The sequence below is a fragment of the Chiloscyllium plagiosum genome, unplaced genomic scaffold (assembly GCF_037043375.1).
Source record: "Chiloscyllium plagiosum isolate Xiang-an unplaced genomic scaffold, Cpla_swu_hap1 HiC_scaffold_33, whole genome shotgun sequence".
NCBI lineage: Eukaryota > Metazoa > Chordata > Chondrichthyes > Orectolobiformes > Hemiscylliidae > Chiloscyllium > Chiloscyllium plagiosum.
The window spans coordinates 31558717-31575479 of NW_028270171.1; the positions used below are offsets into that span (position 1 = coordinate 31558717).

A 16763-nucleotide genomic window follows, 5' to 3' on the forward strand; every position below is an offset into this window, starting at 1 on the left:
TTATATTCAATTCCCCTCACAATAAATGATAACATTTTATAAGCTTTCCTGATTCCTTGCTGCACCTGTACGTTACCTAGATTTTTGTAATTCATACACTAGGGCACACACATCCCTCTGTATCTCAGAGATAAAGTAATCACTCACCATTTAGAAATTATGTTTTTCTTTATTTCTTCCCACCAAAATTAGTGCAATGATTAAATGTAGTGCAGGGTTAGAAGCAATTTTCAGCCCCAATGATGATCAGGAAACATTGCATTATTTGACTTCTGCTATTTGGATCTTGCAATGTTACCGAAACCGTGTGATTCATCAGAAATGCAGAGAGGAAGTAGAAACACTGAAGACTGGGAATTCAGAAGGACAGCTTAGTTCAGTCCTGCTAAGTTTGAAAAGGAAATTGTCAAGTTTTGTTAGTTCACATGCAGAACCCAGAAGATATTTCAACATTGTTTCCTGAATGGCTTTCTGCTGATATACAAGTACGAGGTAAAGTGAACATGGAATGAAAGCAGAAAGTGATGGAACTGCATGGCAGATCTTTGGCCTGAGAAGGAGTTAATATTTCAAGTTTAAAAGGAAACATGGATGGTTATTAATTGTTCTTTCTATGGTGTTTACATCTTTGGACAGACTTGGAAGCAACTGAAAGATGCTTGTAAGTATGTAAATGTTTAGATTTAATATTACTTCTGGTTAACATGGACCATTATTTAACAGGACCACAGTATCCTTGTTAGAATATTCTCCTTCATGCCATTCTCAATGAAAGTCATCATAGACTTGGCAAGTATTTTTTATTTACAAAAATGACTTGAAATAAGCAGTAGATGGATATTTGAGGCTTAATGTCCATATTTTAAATATTACCTTTTGGCCAACATTGATGCAGAGAGTCCTTGTTTATTTTCTTGTTTATTTTCCTCTCTTCCCTCCACTCTGATTTTAAACTGAGTGACATGTCATCCAGATAAGATAGCAGCAGGGTAGAATAGTTTGCAATGCATCCATAGATTGTCTTTCCAACTGCATTTATATCTGAGACCTAGAAATTAGTTGCAACCCAGAAACAGTGACACTTGCTTCTAGGATTTTAACCCCTGGTTTTCCCCTTGTACTGGATATGAATCATTGTTGGGGGGAAAGGAATCATGTAACCATTGTTGTAAAATCCCATCTGGCCCTTTGGAGAAGGAAATCTGTTGTCCTTACCTGGCCTGGTTTACATATGACTCCAAACCCACAGCAATCTGGTTTTCACGTAAAATGACCTAGAGAAGGAGTCAGATCAAGGGCAACTAGGGGTGGTCAACCAAATGCTGGCCTTGCCAACAACACCAATATCTCATGCAAGATCATGGTTGATCTGTGATTCAAGATTCAGCTTGATTTCAAAATGAAAGGAAAGGAAACAAAAAGAATTTCTCAGGTATGACCTCATGTTTACAGGAGAAAGTGAGGACTGCAGATGCTGGAGATCAGAGCTTATGCCCGAAACGTCGATTCTCCTGCTCCTTTGAAGACATTTTACAGCCAATAAAATTAAGCACAATCTCTGTTGCAATTTTGGAAACATAACAGTCAATTAGTTCAGAGCAAGCTCCCACAAGCAGCAATGTAGTAAAGATCTGACAATCTGCTTTTAGGATATGCATTGAGGGCTACATAACAGAGGCTAACTCCCCTCCTGTTCTTCAAAGGGGTAGCATGGGAATCTTTTATGTTCACCTGTGAGGGTGTACTATTGTATCCTCTGTACATTCACGACTGTTGCCAAATTCTGAATGAACATCATCTCCATGTTTGCTGATGACGCCACCATGGTAGGACATGTATCGAACAATGACGAGCCAGAATATAGAAAGAAGAGAGAGGGTTTGGTGTCTTGGGGCAATGATAACAACTTTCTCTCAACATCAGCAAAGCAAAAAAGAATTGATCATTCACTTCATAAAGAAAGGAGCAGAACACCCCCCCATCTATATCTATGTAGCAGAAGTTGAGAGGGTTGAGAGTGTCAAGTTCCCAGGAGCGACAATAACCGACAACGTGTCCTGGACTTCACAATTAGATTAGATGTGGCAGTCAAGAGCCTCTTCTTCCTCAGGCAGCTTATGAAATTTGGCATATCCATAAGGACCCTCACCAACTTTTACAGATGCACCATAAAAAGCATATAATTTGGCTGCATAGCGGCTCTGCTCAGGACTGTAAGAAACACAGAAAGTTATGTGCAGAGCCCAGACCATCACGGAAGCCAACCTCCCATCCATGGACTCCATTTACACTTCTTGTTGTCACAAAAATACTGCTAACATCAAAGACCCCTTCCACCCCAGTAATGCTGTCCTACAATCTCTTCCATCAGGCAGAAGATACAGAAGCTTGAATACATGCAGCAACAAGTTCAAGAGCAGCTTCTTCCCTGCCTTTATTAAATTGATGAATGGACTTTCTAACTTCAAACAATGTTGATCTTGCCTCATGCACCTCCTATGCAGTGCAATCTTCTGCCTCATTCAGTCGAAGCACCTTACGATCTGTATGTCCTTGCTTTGTATGATCTGACTGTACTGCTCGCAAATAAAGCTTTTCACTGTACTTAGGTACACATAACTACAATAAATCAAATCAAATGAGAGCAGATGGGATGTTAGTTAACATCACATATGAATGAAAACACCTTCAAAAGTGCTGCACTAGACTATTAGCATAGGCTTCAGATAAAAGAACCTAAACAGCAAAAGGACCATTAGTGAGTTGAGGAACTTCTTTTTAAGTTATAAACTAGAATGCATTGGCTCAAGGGCTGATGAAAGCAGATTTAGTCACAACTCTTAAAAGGGAATGAGACAATGTGTAGAATGGGATCCTAGCAAACTTAACAGGGTAATTGTTACGGGGGATTTTAACTCTCCAAATATTGACTGGAAACACTATAGTTTGAGTACCTTAGATGGGTCAGTTTTTGTCCAATGTGTGCAGGAGGGTTTCCTGACACAGTATGTAGACAGACCAACAAGAGGCGAAACCACATTGGATTTGGTACAGGGTAATGAACCAGGCCAGGTGTTAGATTTGGAGGCAGATGAGCACTTTGATGATAGCGACTACAATTTGGTTACATTTACTTTAGGGATAGGAATATATTGCAGGGCAAGACTTATAGCTGGGGGGGATGAGGGAGGAAACTGCAGGGAATGTGCACAATTGAAATGTGGAGCTTGTTCAAGGAACAGCTACTGTGTGTCCTTGCGAAGTATGCATCTGTCAGGCAGGGAGGAAATGGTCAAGCAAGGGGACTGTGATTTACTAAGGAAGTTTGAATCCCTTGTTAAGAGGACGTAGGTGACTTATTTAAAGATGAGACGTGAAGGCTCAGTTAGGGTGCTTGAGAGTTGCAAGTTAGCCAGGAAGGATCTAAAGAGAGAGCTAAGAAGAGCCAAGAGGGGACATGAGAAGTCTATGGCAGATAGGATCAAGGAAAACCTGAAAGCTCTCTATAGGTATGTCAGGAATAAAAGAATGACTAGAGTAAGATGAAGACAAGTCAAGGACAGTAGTGGGAAGTTGTGCGTGGAGTCCGAGGAGATAGGAGAGGCACTAAATGAATATTTTTTATAAGTATTCACACAGGAAAAAGACAATGTTGTCAAGGAGAATACCGAGATGCAGGCTATTAGACTAGATGGGATGGAAGTTCATAAGGAGGAGGTGTTAGCAATTCTGGAAAGTGTGAAAATAGTTAAAGCCCCTGGGCTGGATGGGATATATCCTAGGATTCTCTGGGAGGCTAGGGAGGAGATTACTGAGCCTTTGGGTTTGATCCTTATATCGTCATTGTCTAGAGGAACAATGCCAGAAGACTGGAGGATAGCAAATGTTGTCCCCTTGTTCAAGAAGGGGAGTAGAGACAACCCTGATAATTATAGACCAGTGAGCCTTACTTCGCTTGTGGGTAAAGTGTTGGAAAGGATTATAAGAGATAGGATTTATAATCATCTAGAAAAGAATCATTTGATTAGGGATACCCAACATGGTTTTGTGAAGGATAGTTGTGCCTCACAAACCTTATTGAGTTCTTTCAGAAGATGACCAAACAGGTGGATGAGGGTAAAGTGGTTAGAACATAGAACATAGAACATAGAAGAATACAGCGCAGTACAGGCCCTTGGGCCCTCGATGTTGCGCCGATCCAAGCCCACCTAAACTACACTAACCCACTATCCTCCATATACCTATCCAATGCCCTCTTAAATGCCCATAAAGAGGGAGAGTCCACCACTGTTACTGGCAGGGCATTCCATGAACTAACGACTCGCTGAGTGAAGAACCTACCCCTAACATCAGTCCTATATCTACCCCCCCTTAATTTAAAGCTATGCCCCCTTGTAATACCCGACTCAATACGCGGGAAAAGGTTCATACTGTCGACCCTATCTAACCCCCTAATCATCTTGTACACCTCAATCAAGTCACCCCTAAACCTTCTTTTCTCTAGCGAAAAAAGTCCCAAGTGCCTCAGTCTTTCCTCATACGATTTTCCTTCCATACCAGGCAACATCCTGGTAAACCTCCTCTGCACCCGTTCCAATGCCTCCACATCCTTCCTATAGTATGGCGACCAAACCTGCACACAATATTCCAGATGCGGCCGTACCAGAGTCTTATACAACTGCATCATGACCTCAGGACTCCGGAACTCAATTCCTCTACCAATAAAAGCCAGTACGCCATATGCCTTCCTCACCGCACTATTTACCTGGGTGGCAACTTTCAGAGATCTGTGTACATGGACACCAAGATCCCTCTGCTCATCCACACTACCAAGTATCCGACCATTAGCCCAGTACCCCATCTTTTTGTTATTCTTCCCAAAGTGAATCACCTCGCACTTAGCTACATTGAATTCCATCTGCCACCTTTCTGCCCAGCTCTGCAGCTTCTCTATATCCTGCTGTAACCTGCCACATGCTTCCTCACTGTCAACAACTCCTCCGACTTTCGTATCATCCGCAAACTTGCTCACCCAACCTTCTAACCCCTCTTCCAGGTCATTTATAAAAATGACAAACAGCAATGGTCCCAAAACAGATCCTTGCGGAACACCGCTAGTGACGGCACTCCATGAAGAAACTTTGCCATCAACTACTACCCTCTGTCTTCTTCCATCCAGCCAATTCCTAATCCAAACCTCCAACTCACCCTCAATGCCATATCTCCGTATTTTCTGCAGTAGCCTACCATGGGGAACCTTATCAAACGCCTTACTAAGGTTGATGTTTTACCCTCATCAAAAATTTTGTAAAATGTTTGATAATGTTCCCCACGATAGGCTATTGCAGAAAATATGGAGGCATGGGATTGAGAGTGATTTAGTGGTTTGGATCAGAAATTGGCTGGCTGAAAGAAGGGAGAGGGTGGTGGTTGATGGGAAATATTCATCCTGGAATTCAGTTATTAGTGGTGTACTACAAGGATCTGTTTTCTTGGCCACTGCTGTTTGTCATTTTTATGAATGACCTAGATGAGAGTGTAGAAGGATGGGTTAGTAAATTTGTGGATGATACTGAAGTAGATGGAGTAGTGGACAGTGTGGAAGGATGTTGCAGGTTACAAAGATACATAGATAAGCTGCAGAGCTGGGCTGAGAGTTGGCAAATGGCATTTAATGAGGAAAAGGGTGAGGTGATTCACTTTGGAAGCAGTAACAGGAATACAGAGTAGTGGGCTAATGGTAAGATTCTTGGTAGTGTTGATGATCAGAGAAATCTCAATGTCCATGTGTATAGATCACTGAAAGTTGCCATCCAGGTTGATAGGGTTGTTAAGAAGCTGTACGGTGTGTTAGCTTTTATTGGTAAAGGGATTGAGTTTTGGAGCCATGAGGTTATGTTGTAGCTGTACAAAACTCTGGTGTGGCTGCACTTGGAGTATTGCATACAGTTCTGGTCGCTGCATTATATGTGGAAGCAATGGAAAGGGTGCAGATTTGCCAGGATATTGCCTGGTATGGAGGGAAGGTCTTATGAGGAAAAGCTGAAGGACTTGAGGCTGTTTTCATTCGAGAGAGGAAGGTTAAGAGGTGACTTAATAGAGACATACAAGGTGATCAGAGGATTAGATAAGGTGGACAGTGAGAGCCTTTTCCCCCGGATGGTGATGGCTAGCACGAGGGGACATAACTTTAAAGTGAGGGGTGATAGATATAGGACAGATGTCAGAGGTAGGTTCTTCACTCAGAGTGTACTAAGGGAGTGGAATTCCCTGCCTGTCACAGTAGTAGACTCACCAACTTTAAGGGCATTTAAATGGTCATTAGATAAGTGTATGAATGATAATGGAATAGTGTAGGTTAGATGGGCTTCAGATTAGTTTTCCAGGTCGGCGTAACATTGAGGGCCAAAGGGCCTTTACTGCACTGTAATGTTCTATGTTCTGTAGATCTCAAAGATTTTACAGGATTCCATAAAATGCTACAGCTATTGTTTGAATGCATTTCCAAATGTAGACTGGACTGGTAGATTCCTTTAAATGGAAGATCTAAGTTGTAGTGTGCAATTCAGCTCATAGCACCTGACCCAATGACTATACAATCTTAGTAATAAGATTTATCTGGAACAACACAATAGCAAAGTCTGCAGATTCTAGGAATCTGAAATAAAAACAGAAAATGCTGAAAATACTCATTTAATCAGATCACATCTACATAGAAAGGAACAGAGAAAATAACTGTATGAATATCATTTAAAAGGTGCAGGAGAAGGTTCCAGAATTCATTTGATGAGAGATAAGGAACAAAGGGTGAAATTACATTGCTCAATGTATTGTAAAGGGTTAATATTGAACTATGTAAATGGTAAGGGCACATGGTAGACAGGCACTGAAATTAATGCTGTGCAGACTTCTTATCAAGTCTAAGAGTGCAAATAATTCATAACTTGTTGAATAACAGTTCTTAAAAGACGTCAGACTCCAGTAACATATCTTACGTAGGGTATGTAGGTTAGTTTGATCTCAGAGTAGGACAAAAGGTTGGCACGACATTGAGGTCTGAAGGGCCTGTACTGTGCTGTACTGTTCTATGTTCTGAAGAGAATTTGAGCACCCAATCTCTTTCAAGTTTTGCAGCACACTGCCACATATTGCAGCAAGTGAAAGACCCAGCAGCAGGACAGAACAAAGGATCTGGAATGGGCAAGAATGTAGCACGTGGAATATAACATAGAAAAATGTGAGGCTATCCACTTTGGTAGGAGGAATAGATGTGCTGAGGACTTCTAAACTGGTGAGAGGTTAGAAAGAGTACAAAGGATTTAGGTGTCTTGGTCAATATGTCACTGAAGGTTAACATGCAGGCAATTAGGAAGGCTAATATTATATTAGTCTATAACACAAATGATTTGAATATGAAAGTAGCAATGTTTTGATTCAATTGTATAAAATTGACCACATATAAAATTAGACCACATTTGGAATGCTGTGTTTAGTTTAAGTTCCTTTATTTCAAGGAGGATGTTATTGCCACAGAGAGAGTGGCAGGTTTACCAGGTTTATTACCAGCATGCCAGAACTGTCACATGAAAAGAGATTGAGCAAATTAGGTTTGTATGCTGTCGAGTTTCAAAGAATGAGAGATGATCTTATTGAAATCTACAAAATACTTAAAGGTATAGACTGGGTAAATTCAGGCAAGATGTTTCCACTGATTGGGGAATCTAGAATAGGGAACAGAGTTTCAAAATAAAGAGGAAGCTATTGAGATGAGAGGAAGATTTCTTTAACACAGAAGTTGTGAATCTTCAAAGCTCTCTACCCCAGAGAGTGGTGGAAGCTGAGCCAATTATGCTTCAGGTAGAGATTTGGGGATATCAAAATACCAATAACATTTGTTCTATGGTCATAGAGTCAGAGACATGAGGGACATTTAAGCGATTGCTGAACAAGCATAAAGACGGAAGTAAATAGAGGGGCGTGTAGGTTCGATTGATCTTAGATTAGGATAAATGTTTGGCACAACATCGTGGGCCGTAGGCCCTGTACTGTGCTGTACTGTTCTATGTTCTGTTATTTGATGTGGGGATAGTGTGGGATGGGCATTGAATTGGATGCTCAACAATGATTTTGTTGAAAGCTGGAGCAGGCTCGACAGGTTGAATGACCTGCTCCTGTTCCTCTGTTCCAAAACAATTTTTAAATAGCAATTTTAAGACTATAAGGAACAGAAACAGCTGTAGGCCATTCCACACTCAAGCCTGCTCTGCTATTTAATAAAATAATGGCTGATCTAACATTTCTCATGTCCTCTTTCTTACCGTTTTCCCCCAGAACCCTTGACTGATCCAAAAGCTATCTATCTAAGACTTAAATCTAAGTTGCAACAGCTCTTTGTTGCAAGGAGTTCCAAAGACTCTCAGCCCTTTGACAGAAGAAATTCCTCCTCATTTCAGTCTTACATTGACATTCCTTTATTCTGCGAAATGAAAGGAAACATGCTCTCAGCATTTAAAAGGAGTAAAATTCCAACCTGTTTAGCCTTTGTTCATAAGACAACACCCCCTGACCAGAGATCATTGTAGTGAACCGTCTCTGAACTGCCTCCAATGAAATGGTTTCTTTCCTGAATTAAAGGCATATTAACTGCTCAGAGTACTCTGGATGTTGGCTCATCGCCTTATACCGTTATAATAAGATTTTCCAACTCTTATGCTCCAAGCATCTTGAAGTAAGGGTCAATATTCCATTAGCCTTCCTGATTACTGGCTGCACCTACATGCTAGCTTTCTGTATTTCACGTACAAGTATCCCAAAGTCTCTTTATGATGCAACTTTTTGCAGTTTCTCTTCCTTTTTAATAGCAACTTGCCTTAGAAACTTGACACTCCCTTCTTTGAGATCATCATCCACCAATCCTTCTCTTTGGTATTTTAATGTCCGCATTTAGCCCTTCTACTTACTTGTTTAAGTTCTTTCCTACTTTCCTTATATACTTCAAGGGCTTCATCAGTTCCCATCCCCCTAGACCTATGTATGCTTCCTTTCACTTTCTGACCGTTCCTGAATTCTTATCAAATGCCGTTTGAAATGCTTCCACATTTCTGATGTAGATTTGCCCTCAAACAGCCACCTCCAAACAACATTCTGCAGTTCCTGTCTAATACAGGTATCCCCTGCTTTTCGAACGTTCACTTTACACCAATTCGCTTTTACAAAAGACCTACTTTAGAACATAGAACAATACAGTGCAATACAAGTCCTTCACCCCTCAATTTTTCACTGACCTGTGAAACCAAAATGAAGCCCATCTAACCTACACTATTCTATTCTTGTCCATATGCCTATCCAATGACCATTTAAATGTCCTTAAAGTTGGCAAGTCTATTACTATTGCAGGCAAAACGCAGCAGAATCGACGTTTCGGGCATGAGCCCTTCTTCAGGAATGAGGAAAGTGTGCCCAGCAGGCTAAGATAAAAGGTAGGGAGGAGGGACTTGGGGGAGGGGTATTGGAAATGCGATAGGTGGAAGGAGGTTAAGGTGAGGGTGATAGGCCGGAGTGGGGGTGGGGGCGGAGAGGTCAGGAAGAAGATTGCAGGTTAGGAAGGTGGTGCTGAGTTCGAGGGTTGGGACTGAGACAAGTTGAGGGGAGGGGAAATGAGGAAACTGGAGAAATCTGAGTTCATCCCTTGTGGTTGGCGGGTTCCTAGGCGGAAGATGATGTGCTTGAAATGCGATAGGTGGAAGGAGATTAAGGTGAGGGTGATAGGCCTCCCCCAAGTCCCTCCTCCCTACCTATTATCTTAGCATTTTGGGCACACTTTCCTCATTCCTGAAGAAGGCTCATGCCCGAAACGTCGATTCTCCTGCTCCTTGGATGCTGCCTGACCTGCTGGGCTTTTCCAGCAACACATTTTCAGCTCTGATCTCCAGCATCTGCAGTCGTCACTTTCTCCTACTATTGCAGGCAGTATGGCCTACGCCCCTACCACTCTGGGTAAAGAAACTACCTCTGACATCTGTCCTATATCTATCACCACTCAATTTAAAGCTATGTCCCCTTGCCCAGCCATAAACTTTAATAACTGTTTTCGCTAACCGAAAGAGGATTTTCGCTTTTATGAAAAAGCGTGCACAGCGAGAGTGGCATCGCCAAATGCTTTTGCCAGGAACTACACTCAGCATCTCAGCATCAAGCCACCATAGCTTTGAACTGTGTCTGTGAGCATCTGTGCTTTATCTCGATTTATTTTGTGCATCTGTTAGCAAGATGTGTCCTAAAGTATCAGAAAAGCCTAGCAAAGCTCGTAAGGCTGTTGCGCTTAGCGTAAAACTGGATGTAATTAAGCGTTTCGTGTGGGTGTGTTGAACTTGCCTGGGTCCACCATTCATACTATTTACACGCAGAGAGAAAGAATCTTGAAAGCTGCTGAAGTTACTATTGGTTCTTCTAGTAGCAAAGTGGCCTCTTTTAGTTGGCATCCAGTAATGGATAAAATGGGAAGTCTATTGCTTGACTGGATTGATGGATGTACAAAGTGTGGTGTTCCGTTAAGGTATATTATTCTTAAGGAGGTATCAGTCAGTCTTTTTAATAAACTGAAGCACTGGATGACGATGATGAAAGTGTTGTGAAAATGGAATTTAAAGGTAGTCATGAGTGATTTGATTGGTTGTTGAGGCGAGGGCAGCTTCATTAGCTTAAACGCTACTGGAGTGCTTCGGCTGTTACTGAAGTTGTCGAAATGTTCCCAGAAGAACTGAAGAAATAATTATAAAAGGTGGTTATTCGTATAAGCAAGTGTTTAACTGTGATAAAACTGGAGTTCATTGGAAAAATTGCCAAGCAAGACATTTATTTAGATAGAAGCAAAGCAGGTTAACAGACTCAAGGCATTTAAGGACAGGTTTACGCTAATGCCTAATATTAACGCCATTGGTGATGCTGACCTTAGGCCTCTGCTCATGTACCATTCAGAAAATCCGAGGGCAATTAAAGGCTTTGATAAGAATACAAATTCCTGTTGTTTCGTTCACATCTGAGCGGTTGGAATACCCAAGTGATTTTTTTCTGAGTACGAGTGTATACATTAGTCCTTTTGTTGAAAAATACTGTCGAGAAAATAATAGGTATCTTGTGATTATCGATAATTGTACTGCTCACCCATCTGGCATTGTCGAGTATGGCGGTAACATTCGTGTTGTGTTCTTACTGCCGAATACAACATCATTGTTGCACTTGTGTGATGAAGGCCAAATAGTCACAATTAAGGCTTACTATATGCAAAATCTGACGTGTTTTATTGTAAGTGCCATTGACAGACAGGGCAACTCCGAAGCATATATGTGAGAGATCTGAAAACAGTACAATATAAAATTGGTAATTTCTCAATGAGAAATGGCACATGGAGAAAACTGTGTCCTGAAGTAGTGAACGATGTTAAAGTTTTTGAACCAACAATAATAAATGCGGCAATAGTGACTTTGGCTAAGAAGGCTAGGGATGTGGAAGTTAACGAAGATGATGTTGAAGAGGTTTAGGCATCCCGTGACCAAGAACTGAGAGATGAAAAGCTGATACAATTGCAAGAGGAAAGGATATGAACAAAAACCGAACTCAGTAGCCAATGGCCTGAAAGGGTAGTCATCCAGGAACTGAGCATGAAGCACTTGTGTGAGATTTTCACTACGATTGACAGTGCTGCAATGATTGAGGAAAAGTGTGCCTTTAATTTTGAAAGGGCACGTAGGTTTAGGGCAGGTTTGCAGAATGTTTTGAGTGTCTACAAAGAGCTGTATGACAGGTAAATGCGTGAGGCTAAGCAGTGGGGCATACTGTCGTATTTCAAGCCACAGCAGATGATGAACCTTGACCTTTGACATCAAGTCGGCAGACATTGAAGAAAGTGTAGATGTTACTGACCTGCCTGCCCTGATGGATTCAGATGACAATGAGATGTTAATAGATAACCCTCTTTCTCTCTCTCCGACACCCAAGTCTCCTGTACCTCCCACCACATCAACTGCCGATGTCCTTTACGTTAGTGTTAGTTAAGGTTTTGTGTGTTATTTGGTTTGGTTTGGTAGGTTATTTTTTGGGTCTGGGAACACTCAAAATTTTTTCTGATATAAATTATTGGTAATTGCTTCTTTGCTTTACAACATTTTGGCTTACAAATGGTTTCATAGAAACGCTGTAGTTTTGGATAGCAAGGGACAGCTATATTGTTGAAGCTCATCATTCCCTAAATTAACATTTTCACTTAAAGACCGCTGTTTCCCCAATCCATGAGTATTTTAAAATTCACAGTATTATGCCACTATTCCCAAAATGCTCCCGCATTGAAACTTCACTCATTTCCCACAACCAGGTCCAGTATAACCCCTGCCCTTGACTGTGTCAAGGAACCCTCCTGGATGGTCTTTACAATTACTGCCTCATCCAAGCACCTAGCAAGTCATGATTCCCAGTCAATATTGGGAAAGTTAAAATCACCAACCACAACAATCTTGCTGTTTTCACATTTTCCAAAATCTGTCTACATATTTTCTCCTCAATGTCCAGATAGTTTTTGGGAGGCCTGTAGTATACCCCCACCATTGTGATTTCATCTTTCCTATTCCTGAGTTCTACCCATATTGCCTCACTGCACAATTCCTCGGCTTTATCCTCCATTAGTATCGCTGTGAGATAGTCCTTTACCATTAATGCAACTTCCCAAATCCCTTTAACATCCCTTTCTATCACACCTGAAACATCTAAATCCTGGGGCATTTAGCCAACAATCCCGTCCCTCTTTCAGCCAAGTCTCTGTAATCGCAATAATGTCACAGTTCCAAGTACTAACCAAGTACTAACTCTAAGTTCATCTACCTTACTTCTCCCCAAGTGATGTGTGAGCCAGGATACCTTTGATCTTTATCTTCCAACAGATGTAACCCAGTCATGTCATCTTTGTAGTCCAAGTTGGTCACTTGGGGTGCCTGGAGCACACATTTTTCTCTTCCAAGGTGTACAACTGCCTGGGAGAAGCAATAAAGCATTGTGTCCAATTTCTCCACATGCTCTTTATTTGTTTTCCCAGTTATTAGCATGCCAACCGGATATATGACAACCTGGGGTGGAACTTGTAAAATGTTCTCCAACGTCTGCTAGAAAAGGGTGCAGACTGATGATACCCCACATGACAGTCTTGAATATTGGTATAAACCTGATGGTATTAATTGTGGGATACTTCTGGGACTCCTCACCTAGTGGCCTGATACGCATAGCTCATGTCCAGCTTTATGAGGCACAGCTCCTCCCACCACTTTTACATCCAAGTCCTCTATGTGAGGGATTGGGTATTTATCCAGCCACAAGAAGCAATATACTGTTTGCTTAAAATGCCCACAAGGGCAAACTGAGCTGCCAGGCTTCAGAATTGGTATGACTGGTACTACTCATTCCGCAAACTGTGTTGGATTGATGATTCCTTCCCTTTCCAGCCTCCTGATTTCTGTCTCTACTTTTGCCTGTCAGGGCTGGCCTTGCAGAATCACAGAATTGCTTCCTGGTTAACATGTAAGGTAACCTTGCCTCCTTTAATAGCCCCAGACCTTGTTGAAAAGCATCTGGCTATTTTATTACCACTTCACTCAGGCACACATTTTCCAATTGAAAAAAAGCTGAGCCAATCAAGCTGAATCTTTCTCAACCAATTCCAAACCATCAAGCTTGGGCCTGAGCTTTTTACCATAATCAGTGGTAACTGCACCAAGTGTTCCCCATAGGAGACCCGACCTTTAATCTGCAGCTGTTCTCCTATATACATTCTTTCTTGCCATGGTCTTGCGCCAATGTAAGGGTTGGAGTCCAGAGTGAATCTTGTTAAAGACAGATTCTGCGGCCACAAATACAGCTGTGCCAATTTTAACCTCCATGAGAACTGGGTGACCATTTAACCAGACACTTATTTTGTTTGGATTTGAATATTGCTAAGCAATTTAACTATTCCAAACCACACGTAGATGGGCATTTCAGGGTGTGCACTCTCCTAGATACTAATTGATCAGTCTTCTTACTCAAGTCAGGCCTTATATGACTCCTTTTCTGTCTTGAGTACACACCAGCAGGAACAACAATGGCTTGCCGGCCCGAATCCTGAAGAACAGTTTAGTCGTTTGGCCAAGGCTCGGCTTCATTGTGCGGTTCTGCTGTGGGCTGACCTAGGGTCCCTCTGCTCAGGATATGTCTTGCATGAGGCCCTGCAATTTCCTACACTTAACTGGTGTTTCCCAAGCTCAATGTCCACTTACATTGGGATTCCAGTAGCTCACAATGCTCTACTTGCTGCCTTTTCTAATGATAAGGCCAGTTGTGGTGTCTGTTCGAAGTCCAGTTGTGCTTTAGCTGATGGGCGCATTTGCATCATTAATCCCACATACCAAATGGTCTCTCAGCAGCTCACTTTCGGGTTGACCCAAAATCACATGCCGCTGCCAGTCATCTTAACTTCATCAAAAATCCCAATATGGGTTCCACTGCTTCTCCAACTGCTGAGTAAAGCCGATAGCGTCTCAGAATTAGAGGAGGTTTGGGGTTGTAATATTCCTTAATTAACTCCATCAACTCTTAAAAGGTTTTAACATCCAGTGCCATGGGGAAAGATAGGCTCCTGATATCAAAAATGCTGCGGGTCCCCAACTGTCAGGAGGATGAAGCATTGCTTTTCATCTAGCCCAATGTCATTTCCCCAGAAAGAAAATGCATCCTTTCCACATACTGTGGCCAATCTTCGACAGCAGGATTAAAGAGTCAAGCTTCTCCAATAAAGGCACGATGCCAGAAATGCTTACTTCAACTACAAGATGACTGGTGCAAGCAAATGTTCTTCAGGAGTGTGCTCTTCCAGAGTCCTCTCTCATCGCCACAGAAATAACTGCACTGAGGCCAGTATTCCATCACCAAGGCACCCTTTAGTTACATATGCACAGTACATGGACTCTGAGAAGCTAGTTCAGAGCCAGTCCCTACAATGAGGAGGTTTTCTGACTCTTCTGCTTATTTTTTTTTCTCAAGCAGTGTCCTTCGCACTCCTATTTTTAAAAATGTTTTTTAAACCCCCACACTACCGCCTAACTGCGGTAGTGCTTATTTTTTCCCCAGCACCCATGGTGTGTGTGTGTGCAGGTGTGAGACACAGTGAGAGACACATTGGCCCAAGTTAACAACTTCAATCAAGGATCTCATATTCAACACGATCCACCTGGCCAACCTCGTTCCAATCTCTACAGTCATGATTGGCATTATGCTCATTCAAAGAGCTGGTGCAGACACAATGGGCTGAATGACATCCTCCTGGGCTGTAACACATTTATGAACCTGTGGTAGTCTAACACCAAGTACTTATAACTACTTGAAGCTGTGGATCAAATTGTGAACTGACAGCACCTCACTGGAATGTTAGGCTGTGAATTTAGTCACGTAGCAGAAGTCCTATTATGTTTGACCTTTGACTTAAGACTGAAGTCTGAGTGAAATAGCAAGTACTGACTATAGGAGCACTTCCTCCTGACATGGAATGAAGACTCAGGGGTCAGGCAGAATTCAGGCAAGTGGAAAATGTTTATTCAAGCAGAAACCGGTTAATGTGGGAAGAGGGCCAAGGGCCAAGGGATCTTCCCCCAAGACTGGCCTTGGAAAGGAGATCTATGACACACTCTAACTTGTACAATAAAGAGCAGTATTTTTGTACATTAATGTATTTTGTACATTAATGCAATGATCATGTACAATGTGGATAAAGCCCTTCCCTCCTAATCCATGCTCCCAATCCTGTAAAACACCTAATCAATGATGGGCATCCCTGTGGACAGTCCCAGGTTCCTACGATCTTATGGTGTTTAACAGGCACTATAATCATGAGACCTTGGGATCTTTCTATGCATCCTATTCATTCCCATTCCAAAGTTAATTGATACACGTCTTCAGGTCTCTTGGGCTGGCTTATAGGTAGAGACAGTTTGAATTCTGTTATTCATTGTATTTTATTTTATCAAAGCCAATCAATCTTCTTATACCTTTCACTGTCCTAATTATATATGTACAAAGAAATACAAAAGATAGTTATTTTTAACTTACTTGCTATAAGATTAGTAATATGGACTTTTGTTATCAAGTTAGTTATACAGTGTAAAATTACACAGCTACTCTTATTGACAGGACTTTGTAAATAATGGGCCATGAACAATCTATCTTGAAGTAATTTCCTAAAGCGAGTTAACTTCACATCGAGGTCTAAATGCTTTTCTTTAATAGTTTTATTAAATGTTGGTTATATGTATCTATTTTATATTGTAAATTGTCCCTATGATTCTAAAGAATCTTTAACTAGAACCTATTTTTTAATATTCTGAGTAACTTTAAAAAAGCAACTATTTCCTACAAACTAACCTTAGCTATTGCCCTGATAGCTGCTTAGGGAGTTGACTGGGCTGTATCCTGCACCTGATACTTATTCATTTACTGGGAAAATTATTCTTTCATTAATGAAGGTCAGGATTGGTTGCTTGTCTCTATGTCAGTGTGCTCTTATCAAAAACTGTCTGGAATGGTGTACTTATGGCCTTTGAGTAGGTCCATTCAAAGATGTTGTCGTTTTCTTTAATTAAAGGCTGGAATAGATTGTTAGTTTTGTTTATCTCCCCTCAGACAACTTGTGTTTTAATTCTAAGGCAGGCTGCCTCTTGTTGTTTATCAGCCATTTTGTATGAGCCAACATG

General features: G+C 41.4%; 1 protein-coding gene across 4 annotated transcripts in view; it reads left to right on the forward strand.

Annotated features, from left to right (window-relative positions):
* Nucleotides 1-403: 403 nt before the first annotated feature.
* The window catches only part of LOC122542348 (NACHT, LRR and PYD domains-containing protein 3-like), a 152095-nt gene continuing 135735 nt past the window's right edge, over nucleotides 404-16763 (forward strand). For all 4 annotated transcript variants that reach the window (XR_006309782.2, XM_043680034.2, XM_043680031.2 and 1 more), the window contains exon 1: nucleotides 404-661. The gene's annotated coding sequence lies outside the window, so the exon portion shown is untranslated. The remainder of the gene's footprint in view (nucleotides 662-16763) is intronic.